The sequence below is a fragment of the Symphalangus syndactylus genome, chromosome 17 (assembly GCF_028878055.3).
Source record: "Symphalangus syndactylus isolate Jambi chromosome 17, NHGRI_mSymSyn1-v2.1_pri, whole genome shotgun sequence".
Lineage (NCBI taxonomy): Eukaryota > Metazoa > Chordata > Mammalia > Primates > Hylobatidae > Symphalangus > Symphalangus syndactylus.
The window spans coordinates 97,335,344-97,347,420 of NC_072439.2; the positions used below are offsets into that span (position 1 = coordinate 97,335,344).

Here is a 12,077-nt window from a genome sequence, read left to right on the forward strand (position 1 = left end):
GCCTAGAAGACGGGGCACTTGGTGTTTGGGGATGCGTCTGTCTCAGGCCGGCCTCCGTGGGTCAGGTAGCCTAGGACGGGAGGAGGAGGGCGGCGGGCAGCCCCACAGCTGGGATCCAGGAGAAAGGAAGGGCCACTAATTTTCTCTTCTTCACAAAGTCCTGGGAATGCAGGGAGGGGAGACGGGGTCTCGCTCTAAAAGGCAGCTTTGTAGCCAAACTGCTCCCTCCAGGCAGGAAGAGAATCCCCACTCAGAAGAAAGGTGGGCCACCCTGATGACAGCAGGTGTTTGGATGTGATGGTCCCCGCTGGTTTGGGCCTAACCTCAAGTGGCTGCTGATGGTTCCACGATACTTTTCCCGCTAACACTTCACAGAGATGTGTGACTGATGTCCACTGCTCAGCCGCACCCCCGAGCTGGTGAGCATTCAGGTAGAGCACCCACCTCTACTTTTCTCACCCCTGAAATCAGAGACTGGTTCTCAACTGGTGCAGCCACCGCCCCAGCGTGCTGGATGCAGGACTTTCCCTGCTAACACTGGACAGTCCCAGCAAAGCAGACGGTGGGTCGCTCTGTATCTCTGAAGAACAGCTGGGCCTGCGTGTGTCATTCTCAGGCATCTGGCCCAGGCCTTCACCTCCAGGAAGGTGGCTACTCAGCTCCGGGCACTGCCAGGGGCCGCAGGCCCCACATCCTTTCCAGGCTGTTCCGCAGCATCTGCCTTCGTACTCACAGCCACCGTGGTGTGAGTCCTAGGGAGTCTCAGAATAGAATTCTGTGCCTCTCTCACCTCTGGAAGTGACCATGCTCTGTAGGAAAATATCACAGCACACCGGCCTCAAAAGGCCATGACGTGGCTCTAAACTGCTCTAAGTATGTCAGTTACTTAGAACAATCAGAAAGGGGCAGAACAAGCTGGGGTGTGGAGTCGGGGGTCAGGGGACAGACAGCATTTCTTGTCTTGCAGAGAGAATGCTAGCAATTTGCAAGTTTACTTGAGAAGCTTTGTAATTTTCCAATGCCCTGAGTAATTCTAGCCAAAAGGCATGACTAGCCTCACACTAGTTGCTTGCTGTAATTGTGTCTCTGTATTAAACTGACCGTTCTTTGGAGCTTCAGAATGGACCAGGAGGAAAAGGTAAATACCAACCTCACTACAACCTCAGAGGCATCAATGCCCTCCTGCTACAGATGCATCCGTTCTCACCTGGATCCTGCTGGCTGCCCTGGGAGAGGCCACAAAATGCCCTGCATGGAGACAAGGCCTGAGAACCTTCGGGACTCCTGCTACCGCTCACTGTGTTGAAGAACTGCCCGGTCAGCACCCTGGGCCCTACACACACGGCTCTGCGGAGGACGAGGAGGTGCCGTCAGGTGAGACTTCACCGTGAAAAATCTTCCCAGACACAACAATCTCCCTGAATTAAAACTACAGACTCTAATTTATAAAAACTGTGTGTTTCAAAAGCCCCAAATGTTTACGTTCTCCGATTCATCATTCCTTCTTCTAATTTATTTTAGGAAATAATGCAAAGTACTCACAAAAATTTATATAGAAAGATGTTCATTGCGGAATTCATTATAATAAAGAAAACCTGTAAATACTCTGAGTGCCCAGCGTCAGCATGGTGATAATGTACGTATGAGGGAATATTGTGCAGCTGCAGTTAGTTCTTATTACATTTCATAGGCATCTTAAATGCTTTGTGAACACCGGTGCATAGATTTTTTTGTTTGGTATAGATGGCAATGATTAGATGGGTGCAAGTAATAAAAAAAGGACATATAATTTTAAAAATATTGAGTGACAGAAAAAAATGAAAAAATGTTAAAGAACTTTTTGGTTATGATATTATCACTACAAGGCCCTGTCTCCTTGCTCCCTTCTTTGGGGACGGTTCTGGCCTTGCCTGGCCCGTGGGTGGGAATTGTGGTGCTCCAAGTGCCTTCAGCTGCTGCTGGGGTCCCAGGAGCCCAGCCTAGGTGTTCTTCCATCCTCACCACCCCATGGCCTCCATGGAGCCCCACGGGCAGCCTCGGGAAGGAGGGCAGTATCGTCAGAACAGAGTCCTCATGGGCCCCCAAGAGACCCTTGGACAGAATGCCCCATCCCACCCAGGTCCAGCTTCACTCAGCACCTAAACATGAGCACGGCTGCAGGCAGTCTCCACGCACCCCGTCCCCAGGGAAGCCGCAGCCCCTGTCCCATGTATCCCGGGCAGGCATCTGTAACTGAGGGCAGCGTGGTCGGGTGAGCAGCGAGGACCAGCTGGGCGGGGAGGGGTGGCCCTAAGTGGTCGTCTTGCTCAGTGCTGGAGGGGTTCTGAGCCGAAGGTCCGAGGGTCCTGGAACTGCCATGGCAGATCCCCACAGCCTGGGCAGCTCGAAACAACAGGGGCTCATTCTCTCCCCGCTCAGCAGGGAGGGGTCTGAAATCAAGGAGTCCACGGGCCGTGCTCCCTCCAGAGGCTCCAGGGGAGGACCCTCCCACCTCCGCCAGCTTCTGTGGCTCCAGGCGTCCCTGGGCTGCAGCCACATTGCTGCAACTCTGCCTCGGTCTCCAGGTAGCCTCCTCCTCTGTCTGCATCTAACCTCCCTCTGCCTCTGTGTAAGGACACTTGCCATGCATTTAGGGCCAATGGGTTAATCCAGAATGACCTCCTTATCTCAAGATCTTTAACTTAATCACAGCCACAAAGACCTCTCTCCTATTTGAAGAAAGGTTCTGTGCACAGTTCCAGGGTCAGGAGGTGAGCACCTGGTGGCCCAGCCTCAGCCACCCCAGTGAGGACGTGCGAGGTTTCAGAACGGCTGTGCTGCCCTGTTAGGAGTTATACACGCAGAAAGGCAACTCTGCCGGCATCAGGGGTACTGGATGTGTGCGGGGATCAGATGGCGTCGGATTTCCCAGGGAAGCTGGGGAGCAAGGGTCCTGCACCAAGCAAGGCAGGAGGCCGGAGACCATCCCAGGCCCAGCCCGGGCCCAGCCCAGGCCCAGTCCAGGAGGAGCCTGGCCAGGAGTCCCACCAAAGCCACTGGAGCCTCCAGTGACCCAGCCCTGGAGGGTAAGCACTGTCCCTCAAACGGATTCCACTTCACACACAGGTCTCCCTGTCTGTGCGGGCTGCAGGGCTGGTGCCTGGGGAACATGGACTGCCAGAAACCTTCGGGGTGGGAGGCTCCAGATGGGACTTCCTGGCCTGTGTTTATGTGGAGCCCAGGCTGCAGGTGCCACAGCCAGGCACAGGTTAGGGGTGAGTTGTGGGTGATGTAGGGACTAGAAGCACAAGTAATGGCCTGACCCCCATGTCCTGGCTGTGCTGTGTGGTGGGAAAGACATGGGCTCCGGTGGCTGCTGGGGGGGCCTGGCCTGCACCTGCTGGGTCCACCCCTGGCCACCAGGCTCACCCAAGGGCAGTTGGTGACGGCCTGCCTCACTCCTGCTGACCCTCAGGGGCCTAGGGGTCCTGCGTGGGGGGTCTAGCAACCATGCTGGAGGATGTGCCCGTGCCAGGGCCACCAGGATGTCTATGGCAGGAGCCGGTGCTGGCGAACCCCACACCTTGAGCCCCAGAACCAGGCTCCTCAGCCCAGGAAGGGATCAGAGGTGGGAACACCACATGGCAAAGGCTGTCCCATGCAGTCATGGCTCCACCACCACTGCCCACACACGGAAGGCACCGCGGCTGGGAGAAGCCATCTTCACAGACATGCCATCCTTGTGGCTCTCACGCATGCGCACAGATGCTCTGTCCTCTCCCACCCCCCACCCCACCCCGGGAGGGCCAGGAAGTCTCATCTGGGGCCTCCCACCCCAAGGGTTGCCTTCAGTCCGTGCTGCCCAGGCATCGGGGCCTGCAGCCTCCACAGACAGCGAGACCTGTGTGCGAAGCAGAATCCATCCTAGGGACAGTGCTGACCCTCCAAGGCTGGGTCACTGGAGGCTCCCCGGGTCCAGTGGCTTTGGTGGGACTCCTGGCCAGGCTGCTCCTGGGCTGGGCAGGTCTCCGGCCTCCTGCCTTCCTTGATGGAGCACGCTTGCTCCCCAGCACCTCCCAGGTTCACACAGCTCCTCCCTGGGGCTGCGCACTGACCTAGGGGCAGGAGGTGGGCCATCCTCTCCGTGGACTGAAGACCTTGTCCGAAGGGAAAGCAGGGCTGGCCCAAGGCCTGGCTGGAAGAGCCGGTCTTGGTGGCAAAGGCGGCTCATGGGGGCAGCCCACGCAAATGCTTCCCCGGCGCCCTAAGCCCCTGACCGCGGCTGAGCCCGCTGTACTTGCTCCTCTCATGGAAAGATGACCTGGGTCTACCATGCTCAGTATCACCCAGAAATTCCTACAAAAGTCTCTTGGGACAAGAAAAGGCCTTCTTCCCTTCCTCCTCCTTTCCTCTTCCTTTCTTTCATCAGGGAACAGCTCCCGGCTGCCTGCACTGTTTGGGCGCCGTCATAAGAAGCCGTGATGGCCTTCACAGAGCTCCGGGGCTCACGGGTGCGGCTGACCTGCCCACAAATGGGGCAACAGAGGAGAGGGAGGGTCGGGCACCGATGGCTCAGGAGGGAAGAGATCCCTTCTGTATGGGGAGACGGGGGCTTCCTGGAGGGAGCCGGAGCAAGGGGCTCACCAGAGTGAGACATCCAAGGACCTGGGGGACCGGCCATGGGACATGGTGGTCCCACGTGGCTCCTGGATGCGCTGTGTTTGCTGAGCTGGAGGGGACGGGGAGCCCACGTGCCAAACGCGGGCACCTCGCGGGAGCGGGAGAGGCCATGCACGCCCTGAGTCCGGCTTTACAAAAACCTTCTGGCAGCAGTAGGAGAGGAGCCACGCAGAGGCAGAGCCAGGTAGAGGCGGTGGGGTAGTGAGGGGATGTTGGGGTGCATGGATTGGGAGACCCCCAAGCCCTAGGACCTGCATGCTGATGGTCAAGGTTGCAGAGGTGGCTGCTGTGGTGACCACAGGGCAGGGAGAGGCGGTGGGGTAGTGAGGGGATGTCAGGGTGCAGAGCGCCAGACCCTCCCAGCCCTGGGACCTGCAAGCTGATGGTCAAGGTTGCAGAGCTGTCTGCTGTGGCAGCCACGGGGCAGCTGTGTCCTCCAGGGCAGCAGCTCACAACAGCCAACCCCAGCTGTCCCCGCACTAGCCCAGCACTTAGGACATGCTGGCGTGTGCTGAGTCAGTGACCAGGCTGTGCCAGTTGCCCAAATCAGGGCTGATCCCATCCCTCTTGCCATGTCTGGTCGGTGAGGCTGAAATGGAAGGAGGATCAAAGGGCGTGTCCCTGGCGGATTTGCCCGTGTTGAGGGAAATGCCCCCTTAAACAGTGTCCAAGTGCGTCTCTGGCCGTCACCTGCCTGAGTGCTGCCTGCCCTGCTCCCAGGGACAATAAGCTCAGAGCAGCGAGGGAGGGGACGCAGAGGCCCCTGGAACAGGCTCACTGGAGCACCCAAGAGACTGGCATTCCATAGCCTCCAGTGGCTGCCTGGCCTCGGCACACATGACCTCCTTAGATGGAACTCACTCAGGAAACAGAAGGTCAGAGGTTAAAACTCACCAGACCATGCGCCAACATTTTCGTGTGGACACCCCTGCATATCTAGCGGGCCCGGCCACTATGTCCTCACTGCCTGCGACTCTTCCCCTGCCTGTAAGGAGGAAAAGGGCTGAGAGAGAGGCCCCTGCAGGCCAGGAGGGGCAGGCGCTGGGTGGGACGATCTCATGGCAGGCAGAACCAGGAGGCCAGGAGCTCGGGCCCTGCCTAAGTGCACGTAGTGGGTTCCCCAGGGGCAAATCTCACTGCCGGGAAAGGGTGGATTCTCCTGCATGGGAAGCCCCCAGTCTCTTCAGTGGCTCCTGCCCGCGCCTTGCCACAACTGGCGTCCGCCACACACTGCCAACCTCTGAGTCGCGGCAGCGTGGGAATGGTGTTGCGTTTGCAGGTGCACCAGAGTATTATGGGCTTCCCTAGCTTCCCTGGAAGCCCCAGCAGTTGATGGTGAGTTTTCCAATCAATGACTTTATCCATGACTCAGCAGACCCCCAGGCCCCGGGAGTGGACAAGCCAGTGTCAGTCCCCGGCCGTGTTCATGGAAAGCAGCACCAGAGAAACGCATGGGCAGAGCAGATGGCACAGACAGAGCCTCCCTCTGCTGGGAGCAAAGCAAGCACACAAGTTTTCACACATAGGGCACGGGCACTCACACACACAGGACACAGGCACACCACACACAGGACACAGGCACACCACACACAGGACACGGGCACCCACGCACACAGGGCACAGGAGCCCACACACACAGGACACGGGCACACCACACACAGGACATGCGCACCCACACACACAGGACATGGGCACACCACACACAGGACACGGGCACACCACACACAGGACATAGGCACACCACACACAGGACACGGGCACCCGCGCACACAGGGCACAGGAGCCCACACACACACACAGGGTATGGGCACCCACACACAGGACATGGGCACCCACGCACAGGACACGGGCACACCACACACAGGACACGGGCACCCACACACACAGGACACGGGCACCCACACACACAGGACACAGGAACCCACACACACAGGACACGGGCACACCACACACAGGACATGCGCACCCACACACACAGGACATGGGCACACCACACACAGGACACGGGCACACCACACACAGGACATGGGCACCCACACACACAGGACACGGGCACACCACACACAGGACATGGGCACCCACACACACAGGACACGGGCACACCACACACAGGACATGGGCACCCACACACACAGGACACGGGCACACCACACACAGGACATGGGCACCCACACACACAGGACATGGGCACCCACACACACAGGACACGGGCACACCACACACAGGACACGGGCACCCACACACACAGGGCATGGGCACACCACACACAGGACATGGGCACCCACACACACAGGGCATGAGAGCCCACACAGAGGACACAGGCACCCACACAAGGCACTAGAGCCCACACACAGGACATGGGCACTCACACAGAGGACATGGGCACCCACACAGGGCACTAGAGCCTACACAAAGGACATGGGCACCCACACACAGGGCACGAGAGCCCACACACAGGGCACAAGCACCTACACACAGGGCATGGGCACCCACACACAGGACACAAGGATACCCACACACAGGACACAGGCACCCACAAACACAGTACACGGGCACCCACAAACACAGTACACGGGCACCCACAAACACAGTACACAGGCACCCACACAGGGCACTAAAGCCAACGCACAGGGCATGGGCACCCACACACAGGGTGCGAGAGCCCACACACAGGGCACCGGCCGGGTCCTGGCTCACACCTGGTGCACCTGGGAGCTGCCTCCTCAGCCATACACTGGAGCCACCCCTGGCTCCGGACAGCAGTGGATGCTCTGGCTCCTAGGGAGCCACGGTGGACTTAGCCAGTCTGATGTTGAAGATATAGGGGCCAGGGCCACGGTGCTAACAGACGGCCTTGAACTTGAAGGCTGCCCGTTTCTGCACTCTTGCGGCAGTCTCTGTGTGTGAGTAGGCTTTGGGGTGCGAGATCCCAGGCAAGTGCACTTGGCATTTGGACAGATGGTGGCAGGTCACCCACACAGCAGCTGCAGCCATGTGCACCCTGGCCACTTGGCCAGAGCATGCTGATCACCCGCACTGCCATGGTCTTGTAGAAAAACTCTTTTAAGAGTCTGGTTTTAGCCGATGTCTCCCGGTTATTGGGAAGACACAGCAGCATCCATCAGAGTAAACCTGCAGGAGACCCTGCATGTGCTTCGGAGGCAGGTTCTGGGCTCCGGTGTGGATGCCTTCGTTGGGGGCCCTCATACTGCCGACCCCAGAGCCCTCCACGCTCCACTCACGGGTTCTCACCCAGAGGCCATTTCCCCCAGTGCCTGCGGAGGACCAGAATTCCCCCGGTGCCTGCAGAGGACCAGAATTCCCCCGGTGCCTGCAGAGGACCAGAATTCCCCCGGTGCCTGCAGAGGACCAGAATTGTTGGGCTTATAGAGCAGGTGAGGATTTGTCGCAAACTGGGGTGACCTGGCCCTGGCTTCCCAAGAAGCTTTAGGCAGCACACGCATATGCATTGTGTTTTTGCAGCTACATATTTACTTCAACGGTTACCAAAACCATCATGCCCACAAACCACCTCATGGATGAAGTGCTGGGGGTGGGGTAAAGCAAACCTGTGAGTCAAAAACAAGTACTAAGACCTGACCCAGACAGTGCACAAATCACTCACGCCAGGGAAACACAGGCGTAGAGGCAGATCCCCAGAACGAGGTGGTACGATCAAGCTTCTGAAACCCCGCAGTCGTCGGGGTCGGAGGGTTGCACTGGGTCTCACCTTCTTGCCCCCTTTCAGGTCACTCAGGCGTCACTCACGAGGCTTCATCAAATGCATCCCATGAGCGTGGATGACTCCAGAGACAACCTTCTGAGGGTTCCAGAGACGCATTTTTGCTCCTTTGGAGTAATGGGAACAAGGGGTCACTCTGCTTCATGATAAGGCAGTGGCCCCACATGCATGTGCAGGTGAAACTGCTTTCTCTCCAGCCAGGATAAAAGAGGAGGCTCACAGCCCTCCACCCAGCACCAGCAGCTGGCGACAGGGCCACGCGTTTGTCAGGACAGGACCCACGTGCACACATACATGGTTGTGTCAAGAGCTCCCTGCCTTGCATGTCTAATCATAACAGAAAAACACAAATTCGGGGGAACATTCTTCTGGTGTATTCTTCCCACCCGTTACACAGTTCTGGTTCAGGACCATGGCGACCTGGGCACAGGACTCCTCCATCCTCCACCTGCACCATGGCAAAGCCATCTCACGGTGAGCCTGCAAGAGAGTCTGGTGGGGGACAGAGAGGAGGAAGCCCGTCCCCAGCTGTTTTCTGTGGAACTCTGGATATTTTTGTGTTCTGTAGAGCATGAGGATGAAGTTGACAAAAAATCCAGAAAGGTTGCTATGGATGGGGCAATGCAGGCCATTCTCCCAGGGAGTTGGTCCCACTCTGAGCATCTTCCCTGCCCCACAAGGGAATGGAGGGCCTCCGTGTAAGCAAACACCGTCGGGCTGTGCGTGTGTGAGACGATGTGTGCCAAATGCAATCTCATCAACCCATCTGCCCTTCGACACCCGGGAGCTTGTCCAAGCAGAGAGAAAACATTCATCCAGAGTTTAGCAAATAATGCCATCAATTGAAACAGGTTTACTTCCACTGAGATGTCTTTCAAAGCAGAGTGATTTTAAAATAATGGTTGGTTTTAAACTGCTTATTTAGGTGTCATGAGTGCATTTCAGTGGGAGTTTGTTTTTGTTTTTTTGTTTTTTGTTTTTTAAGACAGAGTCTCGCACTGTCACCCAGGCTGGAGTGCAGGGATGTGATCTTGGCTCACTAAAACCTCCACCTCCCAGGTTCAAGCGATTCTTGTGCCTCAACCTCCCACGTAGCTGGGATTACAGGCATGCACCACCACATTCTGCTAATTTCTGTATTTTGGACAGAGTTTTGCCATGTGGTCCAGGCTGGTCTCAAACTCAGGACCTCAAGTGATCCTCCTGCCTCAGCCTCCCAAAGTTCTGGGATTACAGGCGTGAGCCACTGCGCCCAGCCGGGACTGTTTTTATAACATCGTTGCGTTTTAAGAAAAGTTTCATGGCTTGTGACAAATAGTATGTAACTCAGTAAGTTTTGTGAACAAAGCTATGTGAAAGGATGATAAAATCTTGGGACCCCAGTGCACTCTGCCAAAAGGAAAAACTTAAACTGGAAGCTGAATCATGCAAGAAGTGGCCTTTCCTTTTGTTCCTAAGCAGAGGGCTATGGATAAGAGCATCTCCACCAGTAGCTGCTCTCCATAAAGTGCCAAGGTAATGTGCTCAAAAGGGACACGTCATGGGCCAACCCCCACCTGCTCTCTTTCTCTTGCAACACGATTCCATAACGGGGCCACACCTTCCCTCTTTCCCCTCCAGCCCACTTTTCCCCTTTACAATTCAGAGCCCTCAAAATCGTCTTTGGATAAAGGCAGGGACTGGATTCCATAACGGGGCCACACCCTCCCTCTTTCCCCTCCAACCCACTTTTCCTCTTTACAGTTCAGAGCCCTCAAAATTGTCTTTGAATAGAGGCAGGGACCACAGATTTTTCCTGTGGTTTTGTGTTCCTCTTTTCCAGAAATGCCCTTACCTTTGGCAAAATAAATTTCTAAACTAATGAAGCCCTGTCTCAGACGCTTTCTGGTTCTGGCTATGTAACCAGGACTGAGATCAAAGAGAGGACCCTGGCAACTCCTTCTGTGGAGCAGTTACCTGACCCCTGTGGGGACCACTGTCCTGACCCGGATGCCAGTTGGCACTGCCCAGTTCTGAATTCCATGCACGTGGCCCCGGCAGGAGGCACCGGTGCCCTCCTTCCTCCTAGCATCATGCCAGCATCACACCCACATCACGCCAGCCTCCCACCAGCATCACGCCAGCCTCACCCTGTTGTGGCTGCACCTGAAGCTTGTTTACTGTTGCTGCCTTGTTGGATTCTGTCCCGTGAACACACCACGGTTTATTCATCCATTCTGTTGTCAATGGACGTCTGGACCGTCTTCAGTTGGGGGCGATGAATACACCCGCTGTGAACATTCAGATGCTCGTCTTGGGTGAATTTACATACACATTTCTGTTGGGCATGTGCTAGGGGCTGCATCGCTGGGTCACTGCCTCCCTGAGTCCCCTGTGTCCAGCTGCAGGACCCCCTCACATGCACCCCAGCTCCCACTGCTCCACAGTTAGGCTATGATTTGGCATTTCTGCCTTTCTCATCTTAGCCATGCTAGTGCAGAACAGAAGTTCCTAATTTTGGCATAAATCAAATTTATCTGTGTAAGTTTCTGGAGCCTCTATTTGTTCCATTGGTCCATGTTTGTTTCAAGAGTCCCACCTTGTGTTATTTACTGTAACTTTAAATGAAGGCACAATACTCAATAGTGAGAGTCCTCTGACTTTGCTCTTCCTCAAGATTGTATTAACTGTTATTGACTCTTTGCATGTTTTTAATTTTTTTATTATATTTTAAGTATAATAAAATACTGGAGACCTGGGTGCTGGTGGTGTCAGAATCGAGTGTGAGTCTGAGGAGTGACCTGGGGCTGGCTGGGCTAGGCAGCATCACGGGGTTCTGCAGCCCAGCTGCACATCAGGCTGGTGAGAGTCACGCTGCCTATTACTTCATGTGTCATCAGAGCATCGCTAGAACACAGCACTTCAAGTGTGCAGATTTAGTGAGCCATAGTCTAAAGACAAGTAGAGCCACTAAATCCTAAATTTCAATCAATCATCTCCTTGTTACTTGTCTTATTGGAATTAATCCTTTGAAATTATGTGAGGTGGGAGTTAAAGCTAATAACTAATTATGTTAATGTTAAAAGTAAGATTTTTCTGGCCAGGTGCGGTGGTTCATGCCTGTAATCCCAGCACTTTGGGAGGCCGAGGCGGGCAGATCACCTGAGGCCAGGAGTTCGAGACCAGCCTGGCCAACATGGTGAAACCCTATCTTTACTAAAACTCAAAAATTAGCAGGGCATGGTGGCAGGTGCCTGTAATCCCAGCTATTCGGAAGGCTGAGGCAGGAGAATTGCTTGAACCAGGAGGCGGAGATTGCAGTGAGCCGAGATTGTGCCACGGCACTCCAGCCTGGGCAAAAGGAACAAAACTCTACCTCAAAAAATAAAACAAGATTTTTTCTGAGAAAAAGGTGTAAAACCATATACTAAATTTGAAATAGAAATATAAGCGTGAACTCATTTGTTGTTCTTTTCACGTAGACACATTTCCTAGCTCTGCCCCAGTAGCAGTATACACGTCAAGCACCTAGAAAGTGGTCTCTAATACATGAAAACCATGAATTCATAGTGATGGTTTCAAAGCCAAAACCAGCCAAACAAACACATGTAATTGGTCACTCTTGGAGGTACCTAGGGCACTAACTCCTAACACTGGGAATGGACACTTGAAGGAAGATCAGCGACTATCCTGTTTT

The 12,077-nt window shown here is 55.3% G+C and overlaps 1 long non-coding RNA gene across 1 annotated transcript; it reads right to left on the reverse strand.

Moving 5' to 3' along the window:
• Positions 1–8,742: 8,742 nt before the first annotated feature.
• On the reverse strand, positions 8,743–12,077 carry LOC134733256 (uncharacterized). The gene is made up of 3 exons (XR_010116762.1): positions 12,026–12,077; positions 10,531–10,671; positions 8,743–8,893 (listed from the first exon to the last, which is right to left on the reverse strand). It is a non-coding gene; the product is annotated as an uncharacterized lncRNA (long non-coding RNA).